The sequence below is a fragment of the Patagioenas fasciata genome, chromosome 1 (genome assembly GCF_037038585.1).
Source record: "Patagioenas fasciata isolate bPatFas1 chromosome 1, bPatFas1.hap1, whole genome shotgun sequence".
NCBI lineage: Eukaryota > Metazoa > Chordata > Aves > Columbiformes > Columbidae > Patagioenas > Patagioenas fasciata.
This window is the reverse complement of record NC_092520.1, coordinates 71,770,941-71,787,533: the sequence shown is the minus strand read 5'-3', so window position 1 is coordinate 71,787,533 and position 16,593 is coordinate 71,770,941.

Sequence of the window (16,593 nt, the reverse complement as noted above, 5' to 3'; positions counted from 1 at the left end):
GGAACTTTGCAAAATGCTCTAAGAGAAGCCTTTCTGCATAAACAGGATTATGTGGAAGTTTTCAGTATAGTAATTTAGTTGGGGATTTTATTTTTTTTTTTTTTCAGTTGCTATGGGACTTTAAAGCCAGGGATGTAAACAGAGAAATCAATTTTTTGTAACCAGCTGCGGTATTGCACACCGCCAGTCGTTGCTGTCATGCAAAGCTGTCCTGTCTGCAGTAATGACAAGGAACTAGAAAAACAAAATGAAAATTACTTTGCATGGCAAAGAGGGACATTATTTCCTATCAGTGAACTACAAAAATTTGAGGAGGAATTGGAGAGAAATCTGGTGGCAGCCTGTGTTATTTCCCCCTTTTTGTGCAGAACTGAATGTATAGCACAGAGTGTGGATGTTATTATATGGGTTAGTAATAGAATTGAATTTACAGAAAGCCTGCATTTCACTTTTGTGTAGTTTGTTAATTATCTGTACAAATAGCCCTTACTACAAATGTGTTTAACTGAAACTATTTGAGCAGGATTTGAGGATGCGTTTCTATTAATGGGTTGTTCAGGAACTGTTTGTCTAGACTTTTGTTGTCCAGGCACCTTGCTACTTTTGGCCTCGTTCCTGCTAATAAAGTGACCTGCCACTGTTTCTGCTCTTCAATGGGAGGTCTGAAATTTCCTTTAACAAGAAGGGTGTCTATAAATGGCCACCCAGACCCTTCCTAGGCAAATCTCCCAAAACATGTTCTTGGGTGAGTTTGTCACCCTTTCTCTTGTCAGGCATGGTCTTGTGAGTACAGTGTGCCTCTTCTTGTATGGAAAGCATGTGTGAAGGGGTATATTTGACAGCGTAGAAGGTTTGGGGTTTTTTTTATTTGGCCAAATGCTGCTGCAGAGCCTAAATTTTGTCTATACCAAATGTGTTATTCTCTCCCAGCTCTGGATAGTGGGACAGCCCAGAAGAAACTTGTTACTAGTGACACTCTGTTATTTGTTCTATGTCAATTATTGGTACCGTTCTGCTTTGTTCTTTTCATATACTGGCTGATTTTGGCAGCAAGACCAAAGTTTTCAAACTCATTTTCAGAGGAGATGAGAGCAAACAATCTTGCTGTGCTCACGTCAAAACATAAAATTTGCTGCTTTGACTTAGTTTCCCTGCAGCCCATAATGAATTATAGAATCACAGAATCACAGAATCACAGAATTGGCTAGGTTGGAAAAGACCTCAGAGATCATCAAGTCCAACCCTTGGTCCAACTTCAGCCCATTTACTAGATCATGGCACTAAGAGCCATGTCCAATCTCAGTTTAAAAACCTCCAGGGACGGTGAGTCCACCACCTCCCTAGGCAGGCCATTCCAATGCCTGATCACTCTTTCCGTAAAGAACTTCTTCCTAATATCCAGCCTAAACTTCCCCTGGCAGAGTTTAAGCCCATGTCCCCTTGTCCTATTGCTAACTGCCTGGGAGAAGAGACCAAGAGCAGGAGGTGAAAAGGAGGGCAAAAATATAAAAGAGGTGAGAAAATATAAATAAATAAAAAGGACAGGGAAAGGAAAGGAAGATGAAAGGGGGATGAGGAAATAAACTCAACTGCACAGGTCAGAAGAAGAATACATCTGAACACCTTGGGAGGAAAAATAGTGCAGAAAATGAGCAAAAGGAGAAAATGTGGTGCATGGATTTTTTTTTTTTCCCCGTAAGCTCTTGGAGATAAATATGCACTACTTGTTTTAGCACAGATATACAAGGCAGTGTACATTCACAGAAAGCTATATATATATATCCACTGGAAATAAAGTAATGCTTTCTCTAGCTGCTGATGGTACCTAATCATTCTCCCTTATCACCCTTGTATCTGCTTGCCTTCTTTAAACAGATTTGCCTTCTGAAGTGCCTGGAATGGAGTAATTCTGCAAAGCAAAGCCTGGAAAGAAAGGGAGAAAAGTGAGATGCTCACCTTCTTTCAATCCATGGGACTTGCCCGTTTTCCCAGAGGAGGTCTGTGTTGTAGGGGTTACCCCAAACCAGGTTTCCTAGGCTCACAACTTGAGTACAGGACTACCTATAGCAATATTTACCTATGCCTTTTGGACTAGCTTGGCATGAGTTCATCACTGTTATGTGTGCCAAAAATGCATACAAAGCTCCTGAGCAAACTTGGTTAGGCCAAATAGTCTGATTTTATGGTCATGTTATCAAGCCAGTCTTCCAGGGCTCTGGGTTTCATTTTGTGTTTGTTTCACTGTAGTTGGGAGGGATTTGGGAGAGAGTTGTGGGTAGGTAATGCTTCAGCTGCAGAATATAACTCTGTGCTCAATTGAGTCATATGCTTCAGTATATAGTGAAAAGGATAAATATGTTGAAATGCAGCCATGTCAGGCTTGAGGCCAGAATAGCCATGAATCTGGCATCTAGTCAAGCATTTGAAGTTGCTTATAATCAGTCAAGAATATAGAGCTATGGTGTGACTTTTCCTGTAGTTCATTGGCAACAAAAGCCAGGAGGAAGAAAAATAGGCAGAACATCACAGTGAAATGTCTGGTTAACTATATCAGAGTGTGTGGGGTTTTGATGTGGGTGGGAAGCAAATGAAATTCAGTGCCCCAAAAGTTGGAGCCACTGCTGCAGAAAGTTTTGTAACAAGTACCACAGGAGGCAGTGTATTGCATCTCCCCATCTATCGATTTCTTTGCTTCCCTACTGGGACTGCCAATTAGATCCAGTTCTGATGGTGGCTTTTTGACACTTTTGCTCACTGGGAAATGGACTCAGACTAGTCTTTCATTGCATTTAGGCTTTTAAACAAAATCAGAGAGATATAACTTCCAACTACTCTGCCTGAACTGGATGTGAGTGAGAGCACCACACAGAAATGGAGAGAGGGTCTTGGTTTGACATGACAGTTCCCTAGTGTGTGACAGGCTTTCTGCAAATGTACTGGGCACCCTCATTTAGCTACATCTAGTAGGAGTGTGTGCACCTCAGATTATTTTAGGCACTGTCTCTATACTTTCAGAATTTGTAGACAAACGTATTAGAGATGAAAAAGAAAATCAGAGGGGGAAATAATGTGAGATTTTGAGTTAAAAGATTTTTTGCATCCAGTTGCCCCTGCAAATGAACTAAGTTCAACTGAATGCACTTTGTACCTTGTAAATTTGACCTTTGGACCTCACAAAAATGATGCTGCAATTGAGACTTTAGACTAAGTGCTTTTTCAGACATAGATTGATACTTTACACACCTATTGTATACCTATATCTAGTTGTATATGCTACATGTATGTATGTGTTTTACATTTTTTGTGCTTTCTCAATGTTGCAATTGTTGAACTATACTGTATCTAGCTCCACGATACGATGCACTTCAGAGACGTGTGTCTCAAAGGCTTCCTCTCAGAGTTTTCCCATTGTTTATCTCACTGTTTTCCTTGCACAACTTAAAGCTGTTTCCTCTTGTCTCATTTCCCATGGACACAGAGAACAGATTGTTCCCTTTCTCTTTGCAGCCTTTGTGAACTTGAAGACTGCTGGCACCTCTCTTTCCCCTACCATCAAGTATTTTCTTTCACTGGGAAAACAGTTCCACGTCACTCAGCTTGCAACCTGCTGTTGGAGGATATGTTTTCTAGGCCACCTGTGGTTGTCTCCTAGGTGGGTTCACAGCAATGCATACAGGAGTCCGATGTAAGCTGAAGAAGAAAAAAATTATGTCACTGTGCTTACATACCTCTGAATAATGTGCGCGTTTTTCATGCCAACCAAACATCACGGACTTGTGCTCTGCTTGTGAGCAGCACAAGCCCCAGCCTACACTCTGCTGAGCTGCCACCCAGCAGCTCCTCCCCAGCCAATGTGCTTCTGCCTACATGTCATGCTCTGTGTGTTTGTCCCTGCTGTACACTTCTCCCTTTTGGACCATCTCTCCCATTTATCATGACAAATCTGGGCTGTCTGCTGCACTGGCTCCCTGCTGGGGAGGGTTGTGTGTTGCCCATGCACCAAGGGCCAGCTCTGCTTTGGGACCACAGGGAGGCAGAGCTGATTATTTTTCAGATGATATGTACATGTGCACACCCACACTGGGCTTGTCTCAGAACTCCTACATTTACATGCAGACTCACTAACAGGATTTCTGCCAAACTAAGAATCTCTTCCATTTACATTTCTGGGGTGTGTGTGCTCATGAGCTTATCTCACTGCTTGACTTTCTTGTGTTGACTGAGGTTTGTATATTAGTGAAATTTTCATTTCAACCTTTTTCAAGCTTTCATTTTCAAAATTTTCCAGCAGGTATAGTGAGGCAGGCAAAACAAGTGATGCCAAGAGCAGGAGAGAGAAGAGTTAATGGTCTGCATGAGGACAAAGGACTTAGATATAGATGTCTGTGTGCTGATTAGCAGGGTTTTTGGGACACAGTAATACTGCTATTTGCTCATCTTATGAACAAAAACAGTTTAAATTTTAATTCCAGAGCTTTTTATCACCCTGTTGTAGATTTTTTTCTTTTAAGTCATTTGTCTGCTGCAAATGAGCTAAAATGAAGGGACTTTGTTCCAGCATTGGTTTATGTGGGGATAAGCTGGTCCTGCTGAGATACTGCACTTCTTATGCTGATGTACTCAGAGACTATGTAATCTCCCAAAAGCTTCTGTCTAGATCTGGGTTTTCACTGAAGAAGGAATGAACAGGGGCTCTAGAAACTGGCTAGGGGGAGTAATGAGCTTACTGTGCCTCTGGTTACATCACTGCAAGCGATGTAAACAGATGGTTTCTAAACTGGAGTGCCAGGAGGATTAGATAAACCATTTCTAGGTGAGATGAGAGCTGTCCTTGGCAGTGGTTGTTTATATCAGTGCCACTACCTGCAGTGAGTGGTGCTGTGCACCCAAGATTTGTTCGTGGGTTTCTATGATATCCTTCTGACTAGCTTGTGAGACCTCTGGAGACCATGGTTCCTGAGAATGCATGGGACCATATCCATATCAGCTGTGAGTGTAAACAGAGATGGGTTGCAAATAGGAGTAGAAATTTGGCTCGAACTTTCTTTTGGCATACTATAGTGGGAAAGACACAGGCTTTATACATTATATTGCTCATGGCTTTGGGAATATTATATGCCATGTCTGTAAAATAAATCCATGTCCTCTCTGAAACTGCTTATTTTGGTGTTGGCTTAGGGGGTGGCATATTCTTGATGAGCAGGTCTCCATCTACAGTGCCATCCAAAACTTCCCACAGTGCTATGGTTCTGCATCTCGGCTGGACATTTGCTCTGGTCTGGTAAAAAGTATAAAGATACTAAGGATGACTCATCAGTAGGGAAAATCTTCAGACTTCTCGGCCTCTTGATAGCAGGCTAGTCTGAAAATTAGACATGAATTTTCCTAAAGCTTATTTAGGCTCTCACAGGGGCTGCAATAGAATGACAAACAACCTACCGCTTTATTGTTTCAGTTCAAGGACTACCTACAAAGAGTCACAGCCTTGTGCTTAGCATTGCACGAAATTATTCATTTCCTAGCTATACAGAAAAGTGATTGAATTGCAGATGATTAACATATGTTGTTTTTTCTAATGCCTTCCCATCCTTTCATAGCACACCTTGGTAAATGGCATCAGAATACTTTGCTTTCAAGGGGATGTCTCCCTCAGAAACCTATTATCAGAGCTATTTCAAAAAGTTGCTCTGGCTTGGTATGTCTGATAGACTGTCTCTAGAAGCTAAAAACATCACTTCTGCAGCAACTTGACCTCCATTGGTCAATTTATTCTATCTCCTAGCTATAGTAAAAGAATTTTTCTAATGGAATTGTCTCCTGAGAAAATGCAAACCTCTTCACTCTGAGTAGTTGTGTGAGGATAAAGAACCCCCTAACACTTTTCCTTTAGAGATGCTTCAGTTTCTTATAATAAAATCTGGCTTTCACACTTGATCATAGTCAGCAGTATAGAGATTGTATCAGCCTGTGTTTGGCATATAGATACTACTGCTGATTAGCACACAAATGAGATAGGCTGGTTACCCCAAACCGTCATTTAAGCTACTAAATTCTTCCTTGTCTTGTTTCTGGCTGGTTTTAGAAATAGGTACAGTGGTGATTTTGTGTTCACAGTTTTGTTCCGAGACTGAGGCAAAGAATAACTCAAGGCATTCAGCACTACTGAATTTTAGGATTTTTCTGGTATTTTGCAGTGTTAATTGCCTAATCATCAGAACAATGAATGTCATCATATTAAAAAATAGATGATAGAGCCAGAAGGGACCATTGTGATCATTTTGTCTGACTTACTCCATGACACAGGCTCTAGGACTTTTTATATGAACTCAAACAAGACTTAAAAGAAGACAAAAAAATCTGATCTTGATTTAATCACCAGCTACAGAGAATCAACCGGAACACCTGGTAAATTTTCCAGCAGCTAATTGCTGCCGTTGTTAAATAACTGCACTGCACTTCATTTCTCTTCTGTCCCTTTTCACATTGGGTCATTTGGTCTTGTTACACTTTTGTCTGGTGAATTGAAAAGCACTTTAATAATCTTCTGTTCCCTGTCTTGGTCCCTAGAACTTGTGATCAAGCTTCACCCTTAAATTTCTCCTTGGCACACTAACCAGTAGACTCCTGAAGTCTCCAAGTGGAGTTATTTTGTCTTTTATAACTATTATGGCTTTTTTCTCAGTTATTTGTAGATGTTCATCGAGTTCCGGGCTCCCAAGTACAAGAGAGAAATGGTGCTCCTGGGGAAAGTTCAGCAAAAGGCCACAAAAATAATTAAGGTGCTGGGGCATCTCTCCTATGAGGAAAGGATGAGAGAGCTGGGACTGTTCAGTCTGGAGAAGAGAAGGCTCAGGGTGATCTCTTCAATGTGTATGAATACCTGAAGGGAGAGTGCAAAGAGAACAGAGCCAGGCTCTTCTCAGTGGTGCCTAGGGACAGGACCAGAGGCACTGGGCACAAAGTGAAGTACAGAGGGTTCCCTCTGAATATCAGGAAACACTTTTATCCTGTGAGAGTGACTGAGCACTGCACAGGTTGCCCAGAAATGTGGTGGAGTCTTCTTCCTTGAAAATATTCAGAACCTGTCTGAACATGGTCCTGGGCAACTAGCTCGATGTGGCTCTGCTTGAGCAGTGGGGTGGGCCAGATGACTTCCAAAGGTCCCTTCCAACCTCAACCTTTCTGTGATTTGGAGTCTTTCTCACATGTTAGACAGCAAGATTTAGCACAGTATTCTGGTGGGAGGTGCATCCAGGGCTAAATATCAAACACAAGGTGAATACCACACTGGACATAGGAAATGAAGGCAAAGGGAAGTGAACTGAATCACAGAGGAAAGTAGTGTTGGAGCCAGGGTAGGACTTACTGCACTACTCCTTGCTCTGGCCTCATTGCATATGCACAGGGTTATGTTCCTTCTTACAGAAATAAGACCTAGCTGTTTCAAGGATTTTGCCTAGAGAATTTCAAAGTATTTTGATCAGTTCATTTCTAAGCAGGCTGAAATCTGAAACAGAGAAAGGTAGAGTGACTTACATGATGTTATCCAGCAGCCCAGCCACGTACCTGGCTACAGACCTTGTTTTTTTAGAAAACAAGAAGCAAAAATTAATCCATTCCCCCCTGCTGCCATGCAGGGACAGGCTTACTGAACAGCAAACTACATTTAGAAAAGTACTTTTGAGTCAGGTTGAAACCAAACTGGGTGTGGAAAATTCCTCCAAAGTCAAAGGGCAATGATGGGAAACAAGAGAAAAACAAAACAAATCAAACAAAGAAACAAACAAAACCAAAACAAACTTAAAAGGACTTTGGGTTTGCATTTAACTGAGATATTTTTCTGTGCCTGTAATGTTGCTTTTTTAGCTACGTCAGTGGTTTGTGGGTATCTGGTCAAATGAGTGGCAAATTTTTACTCTGAATGCAATGCTTCAACAAAGCTCCATAGATTTGCACTGATATAAACCTTTTGGAAATTGTGCTTTCTCTGCAGACCTAACAGAGGTTATGAACAGTACTTGTGAAATCAGCATTTAAATAACATTTCAAGACCACTAGAAACCTCATTATCTTGAATATATAGTTTTAGCAGTCATACAAGCAATGAAAACACTGTGAAACAAATGTGCAACTTGTAACACTGAAAAAACAATAGTACTTTGTAAATACTGTGATGATAAATATCCAGTTATCCATGAGGTATCTTTACACATCAGTGTGTTTGCTGAGACTTGGTAAGGTAAGAGCAATCCAGAGGTAAGTATCCATTTTGTTGTACGGGGATCTGTTTCTGAATTTGCCAAAGATCACGGTAAACACAGCCTTTAACAATACAAATGAAGATATCTTGAAGTTACTCAGGTTTACCCAGGAATGTAGAGCAAAACCTGTGACCACCATAAAATAGGGATGCATTTTTCAATTTTAATTCTGGAAATGTAATTCTCAGTCACTACAAGACTGGAGTGCATGCACTCATGCACATGTGCTTATATTGCTTGGTCAAATCCCCCTTGACCACAGATATGCCAATCTACTGGAAAAAACCAATTCTTTTTATTAATGTTTTTAATTACTGCTGTCTGCTTATTCCTCATGAAGAAAAGCAAAGTGTGAGAGGCTGTAGTCTGACTTAGGGCAGGAAAAGGACCTCTAGTGTCCCTTTCCCATGAGCCCTGTCCCTCACAGTGTGGGTACAACTTGAACCATCCGGTAGGGATGTGGCCATGTCCCTGAAGAGCCTCTACCCTCTTCTCCCTGCCTTCACCATGTGATGGCATTATACCAGCACATCTGCCATCTATGAAACCTATTCCTGAAAACACAGGAACACACAGTGCTCTGCTGGACCCAATAGTGATGCTTAATGGTGTGTACCCTCACATCTACCAGGTACAGATGTTTGTTGGATGGCACTGTGCAGGTAGTGGTGTCAACAGGGTGGAAAACACACCTCCACATCACTGGTGAATACAACAATGCAGTCCTTTAAACTGGTGGAAGTGTGGAGCTGAAGTGTGAGGTGGGCTGGAGTCTGCATCAAGGTTACTGAAGCACTGGCGCACTTTCCCTTCCCAAGGCGCTGCCAGGGGTGATGCTTTCTGCAACACTCTTGGTCAATGGAGTACTTTAACTCCAAACACGTCACTCCTAGTGTGACAGGGCTCCTCACCCGGGTAAATCCATGCCTGCCCCTGGGTGATCACACACCCTGAGTTTTAGTGAGGTGTCTCCCACCTGTCCTCCCCAGTTCTTTGAAAAGACACTTGCATGTTTTGTAACTGACATTTGCTGTGCCATTTTTGTCTTTTTCAGGGTCAGATGGTGACCCATGACCTATCCCTTCCTACCTACCCCAGAGACTCTGTGGCATCAGGGGAAACAGCTTCTGTGAGAAGCATTCTCTAAAGTCAGTGAAGTCCCACAGACTTGGCAAAAGTGTTTAGATCCTTTTTGTCACCATTTTTATTTCTTCACCCTCCCTCCTAGCTGTTTTACTAATTCTTTGTTTTCCTCATCTTCTTTGCCAGCAGTTTCTGTAGGCTGCATTTTTGAGGATTTTTTTTTTTGTTTCTGCGTAAAGCAATGTAATTCACTTTGTAGTTCCTGCTTAGTGACCTCTTCTGGTTCCTCACCTCATGTTCTCTACTGATCAGGCCCATTGGTGATTAGATGCTCAGCAGAGGTGATTGTGCAGCCTTTGACACCTTGCATCCCCTGCTGCCGGGATTTCAAAGAGGTAATCATTCCCTGGGACTTGCTGCTGACCTTTTACTTAAGCTTTTGTCTTTCACCATTTACTGTCTCTTTTCTTAAAGAGCTTGAAGTATCCGGACTCTTCTGCTAGGGAAAAAAGGACACATGCACTGAAATCTTAATGATTTTACTGTTCTTTCAGAGTACTTGTACTTGAAATGATATCAGACAGGACTTCTGTATCACATTTTTAATACCCTTTGGAGTGAAATCTTCAGCTCCTATTCAGAGAGCTCCTTTTTCTTCACTCAAAACAAGGGGACAGTCAGTGAGATGAAGAGGTGGTTCAGTTCAACACCTGTCCATACTCAATATGTACTGGCAGCGGTGAGTGGAGTGGGCCTTATGGGCAGGCAATGTGACTTGTTTTGAAACTTTAGAAGGATTTCTAAAGGATTTGGGTGCAGACAGTGAAGCTATTCACAATATTAGCTGTGAACAACTGAAACAAACATAAAGCTGAGAAAGACATCTGAGCCCTTAGCCAATCTTGGACTTGGAGATCAGGAGGAAACATTTTCTGGGGCTTACTAAATGGCTTCTTAAACCAAATATCTGATGCTGACCATGAATGGTAGATTGCTGTTTGGAGTCAGTATAGCTATCTTTGCCATGGATTACAGATAACATCCAGTGCCATAAAGACTAAGAAAATATCTTTGTATATTTCATTTGAATTCTTATGAACAATTAAAAAAGCAGCTAAGACTAAGGAAACGTATTAGTCCTATTTAAATTATTTAAATGGCCATGCTTTCTTCAGACAGTTAAAATTGTGCTTCAAAAATCCTAAAGGCTACATTAAATCAATTGCAAACATAGAGAAAATTGACTTTTAATAGTATAAAAACAAAAAAAGTCCTATAACTCCTCCCCAAATCCTTTGATATATCTTTGATGAATCTATCTGAGAAAAGAGCTGAAAATTGATTTCCAAAAGCTTTTTTTTTTTCTTTTATTTTGCTTCAATAAATGATACATTTGAAATATTTCCTTTGGGTTTCACAGTAAATAGATAAGGCAATGATGTTGCATTTTCTTTCTTTTTAAATGTCTCAGAGAAAAGCAACTTCTGGATTATCTCAAGTCCACTGACAACATATGTAACAAGAGTCTTCCAGATGAAGAAATGTATGTGGAATATGTTAACTGGTAAGCAAAACTTGGGTGCTGAGTCTTATGAAAGATGTAATAAAAGGAAATTCTGCTGCATTGGTGACAACATGGATGATTACATTTTAAATTTAAGGCTGGCTGTGCTATTTAGTCTCTCTCTTTTTTTTTTTTTTTAACCTCTCTTCAAAATGCTTCTCAAATTTTGGTATTTCTGCCTTCATTCATTATTTGCAATTGTGCTGGGAATTGTTTGTCTAAAAAACTGTAGCACTGGATTTGCTATTTTGCTATAAATCAGACACTGTGACTATTGTTTTTTTTTCTGCCTGGTCATCTGAGTTACCTGGTGCTACTCCTCTTCTTTAAGTGGATGACAAACTTCATAAACTGTGAAGATGCTTACGTAAGTATCAGGGAAATGATTGAGTTTGAACTACAAATGTAGATAGATTAGAAGAATAGATATGGGGCAGATGTACATGTGTAGTGGTTTTTATTTCTGTTGAATAAAATGGAAGTGAGAGTTGACTAATGCATTTATAGAGATGTTTTTATGTTAAGACTTTTTTACTTGTATTGTGAGCTTCTTGCAACAAGAAGCCTTTCCTAATCTATAACAGTTTCATCAGATATATATATGGAGAATTCTATACGATACACACTGCTAGATAACTATATGCCTTTTAATTAACCATGTACCTCAGCCACGTTCTATATTTTTATTTTTTTAAAGGGGTGGGGCTTTTCTCTACTCTAGAAATCCTCACAAATTTAGAATGGAGGAAGCCTAGATTGTGTTGCTCAGACTTCAGCAAAGCAATGCTGTTGCCCTGCCTCCCAGGGAGCCGAAGGATGGAGTGGCAGTCCCTGGCAGCAGTATGCCTTCTCAAGACTTCGGGCCAACTTGTTCTTGTCAACTTATCTGTATCCTGGGTCTGACTGGGACAATGACTTGGACGCAGGTTGGTCAAGCTAGTACAATGTTGTGCACAGCCTTGGAAGAAACACTGTTACGTAATCTCTCTTCTAGTATCTTGGCATTATCAGTCCTTTGTGAAAAATCAAATAAATTGTGTTCAAGTCTAATAATGGGCTAGAAGAGCCACTATTCTTAACTTGGTTCAGATACCCCAGAAATATATGCATCCATCTCTGTAAATCAGATGTTTTGCCTGGATATTCTGCTTTAAGTTACCCTCTCTTGCAGAGGCTAAGAGAAGCTGGTGGGAGAGTGTCTGTGCCCACTGAAATATCTCCTGACAGGTGCAGCAGTGCTCACAGAGCTTCTGTGAACTCAATGAACTGAGCTATAGTCTAGTGATCTAGGTACCTGAACTCCCTACCTTTTTCTGCTAGTAACACTGTGTGCATCTTTTAGCAAGTTGTTCTGTCTCCCCATCTGCAGATTGGGTGTATTAGTGTTTACGTTCTTTGCAGGGGTGTTGTGAAGAAGAGGCTCACCAAAAACCAAGCAAAGGGTTTGAGACAGTGAGAATGTGGAGGTGGTACAGTCCACAGCCAAGGAGCAGCAGAGGGATGTAGGAGAAAATAAGGACTTTTAATTCTGAGTTGTTTTGTAATCATGGGAAAGTTGGCCTGTAAAATGAGAATAGCTTTTGCTTCTTATGACTTGGGGTTAATGACATTCTCAAGTTCACATCAGATATGTTGACAGAAAGGGTGACATGATATTTTTGGTTTTGGGGAAAGCCATATATGTTTTCCTCCTTTTTGAATTCACCAATATTCATTTAAACACACACACACAGTGTGCTATGTTGTGCTTACCGATAGAAGACCCTTCAACACCTCATTGGTGCAATGGAGTGGTGGTCTCAGGACACACCAGGCTTTTGTATAATAACTAGTGGTGCAGTCAGCACTGATATTGCTAACCAGGCATTAGTTTTGGAGGAGTGCAGAAGGCTACAGTCTCATCCTGCAGTGGTAACCTGGTACACACACACCTGGGGCCACAGGACACCCTGGCAGCTGCACAGCCTTCTCCGTTGCACAGTACCACAACCTGGGCAAGACAGCTTTATTGTTTATTTGACACCTGGCTGCGAGGGAGGAGAAAGCCATGGACATCCGTATGGAGCAGCAGCAAATTTTGACACAGGAGCAGAGCAGAAACTCATAGCCACTCCTCTGAAGCTATATAGAGGTGCTCTAATTGCTGTGTTTCATGTTACTATAGAACATCCTGTTTGTATTCTTTATCACAGTATCACAGTATCACAGTATCACAGTATGTTTGGGATTGGAAGGGACCTCAAAAGATCATGTAGTCCAATCCCCCTGCTGGAGCAGGAACGCCTAGGTGAGGTTGCACAGGAATGTGTCCAGGCGGGCTTTGAATGTCTCCAGGGAAGGAGACTCCACAACCTCCCTGGGTAGCCTGTTCCAGTGCTCTGTTACCCTCACTGAGAAGAAGTTCTTTCTCAAATTTAAGTGGAACCTCTTGTGTTCCAGCTTGATCCCATTGCCCCTTGTCCTATCATTGTTTGCCACTGAGAAGAGCCTGACTCCATCCTCGTGGCACTCACCCTTTATATATTTATAAACATTAATAAGGTCACCCCTCAGTCTCCTCTTCTCCAAACTAAAGAGCCCCAGCTCCCTCAGCCTTTCTTCATAAGGGAGATGCTCCACTCCCTTAATCATCTTTGTTGCCCTACGCTGGACCCTCTTCAGCAGTTCCCTGTCCTTCTTGAACTGAGGGGCCCAGAACTGGACACAATATTCCAGATGGGGTCTCACCAGGGCAGAGTAGAGGGGAAGGAGGACCTCTCTCGATCTACTGACCACCCCCCTTGTAATACACCCAAGGATGCCATTAGCCTTCCTGGCCACAAGGGCACAGTGCTGGCTCATGGTCATCCTGTTGTCCACCAGGACCCCCAGGTCCCTTTCCCCTACACTGCTCTCTAATAGGTCATGCCCCAACCTATACTGGAACTTGGGATTGTTCCTGCCCAGATGCAGGACTCTACACTTTCCCTTGTTAAATTCCATCAGATTATCCCCCGCCCAACTCTCCAGCCTGTCCAGGTCCCGCTGGATGGTGGCACAGCCTTCTGGCGTGTCAGCCACTCCTCCCAGCTTAGTGTCATCAGCAAACTTGCTGATAGTACACTCAATTCCCTCGTCTAAATCATTAATGAATATATTGAATAATATTGGCCCCAGTACTGACCCCTGAGGCACTCCACTAGATACTGGCCTCCAACTGGACTCCGCACCATTGACCACCACTCTCTGGCTTCTCTCCTTAAGCCAGTTTGCAACCCACCTCACTACTCTATTGTCGAGACCACACCTCCTCAATTTAGCTGTGAGGATGCTGTGAGGGACTGTGTCAAAGGCTTTACTGAAGTCAAGGTAGACCACATCCACCGCTCTGCCATCATCCATCCACCTTGTTACATTCTCATAAAAGGCTATGAGGTTGGTCAAGCATGACTTCCCCTTGGTGAAGCCATGCTGACTGCCCCTAATGACCCTCTTATCCCTGATGTGCCTTGAGATGGCACCAAGGATAAGCTGTTCCATTACTTTCCCAGGGACAGAGGTGAGGCTGACCAGTCTATAATTACCCGGGTCCTCCTTCTTGCCCTTTTTAAAGACTGGAGTGACATTTGCTTTCCTCCAATCCTCGGGCACCTCTCCCGTTTCCCAAGACTTGGCAAAAATGATGGATAGCGGTCTAGCAATGACTTCAGCCAGCTCCCTCAGCACCCGCGGATGCATCCCATCTGGACCCATGGATTTATGGACGTCCAGACTACTTAATTGTTCCCTAACCCAGTCCTCATCGACTAAAGCAAACTCCTCCATTAACCTGGCTTCATCCGGGGTCTCAGGGGTACGGGGTTCCCCAGGACAGCCTCCAGCGGAGTAGACAGAGACAAAGGTGGCATTCAGCAATTCTGCCTTCTCTGTGTCTTCTGCCACCAGGGCACCCACCTCATTCATCAGTGGGCCTACATTGCCTCTGGTATTAGTTTTATCTGCTATGTATTTGAAAAAGTTCTTCTTGCTGTCCTTGACCCCTCTCGCCAGCTGTAATTCTAAGGAGGCCTTGGCTACCCTAGCTGCCTTCCTGCATCCTCTAACAGCAGCCTTATATTCCTCCCAAGTGGCCAGCCCCTGCTTCCATGACCTGTAAACTCGCCTCTTCTGCTTGAGCATACCCAACAGATCCCTATTCAACCACGCAGGCCTTCTGGCTCCCTTCCTCGACTTCCTACGTGTGGGGATGCTCTGATCCTGAGCATGGAAGAAGCAATCTCTGAATGCAATCCAGCTCTCTTGGGCCCCTTTTCCTTCAAGCAGTCTTGCCCATGGGATTTCCCCCAGCAGTTGCTTGAAAAGGCCGAAATTAGCCCTGCCAAAGTCCAGGGTTGCAATTCTACTTGCTATTCTGTTCCTGCCACATGAGATGCTGAACTCCACCATCTCGTGGTCACTGCAACCCAGGCAGCCCTCGACCTTTACTGCTTCGACCAGACCCTCTTTGTTAGTGAGGATGAGATCCAGCAGTGCACCTCTCCTAGTCGGCTCCTCCACCATCTGCATGAGGAAGATATCATCAATGCACTGGAGGAACCTCCTGGACTGTGGCTGGCTGGCTGAATGGTCCTTCCAGCAAACATCAGGGAAGTTAAAATCACCCACAACAACCAGGGCCTGTGACTGTGAGGCCACTCTCAGCTGCGCATAGAAGGCCTCATCAACTTCCTCAGTCTGATCTGGTGGCCTGTAATAGACACCTACAACAGTATCACCCCTACCAGCCTGTCCCTTGATCCTGACCCATACACTCTCAACTCGTTCCTCATCCGCTCCTGGGCAGAATTTAGTACATTGCAGTTGCTCTCTCACATAGAGAGCAACTCCACCACCACGCCTGGCTGGCCTGTCTTTTCTGAAAAGGGCGTAGCCATCCATGACCACATTCCAGTCATGTGAACTGTCCCACCACGTTTCTGTAATTGCCACCAGATCATAATCTCCCGACCGAACATAGGATTCTAACTCCTCCTGCTTATTCCCCATGCTGCGCGCATTGGTGTACAGGCATTTCAGGGAGCGAGCAGAGCACACCAATTTATGTGACATGCATGTGAAGAGACAGAAGAACAGAAAGTAAATACATTAAGGTATTTGTTGGGGGGGTTGGAGACCTGGAAAGGGCCCTGAAATACCATGCTTTTGTGCTTGCACATTGGCATAAATCCTGGTGTTGCCTCAAACTGGGCAGGAGGTGCAAATGGAGCTGTGTAAATCCAGTGGAAGTCAGAGCCCTCAGATGGAGGCTGCTAAGGACTGAGTGATTCTGGGACAGGCACAGAGTAATGTATTGTAATGTAAGATGGAAATATAGTGATTTGAATTCTACACAGTGCAGATGGAAATGGAGAGGATATTAGAAAAATCATATAATCCTTTCCCCATACAAAGCTTGACTCAGGGTAGATCTGGTGGAGCCCCTCTAGCCAGCTTCAATTAATGGTTCCTGAACAGGCCCCACTTCCAAATCGGGTAATACTGTAATAACTGTCTGCTATTTGAAGTCACAGAAATAATATAAAAGTACTGCTGTCTTTGAAGTTCACAGCCAGGAAATCATGGTTACTAAAGACTATTAATTATCTCAGCACTCAAACTATGCTGGGCAAAACTCCAGTATAAATAGCAGACGGCAACTCTGATGTT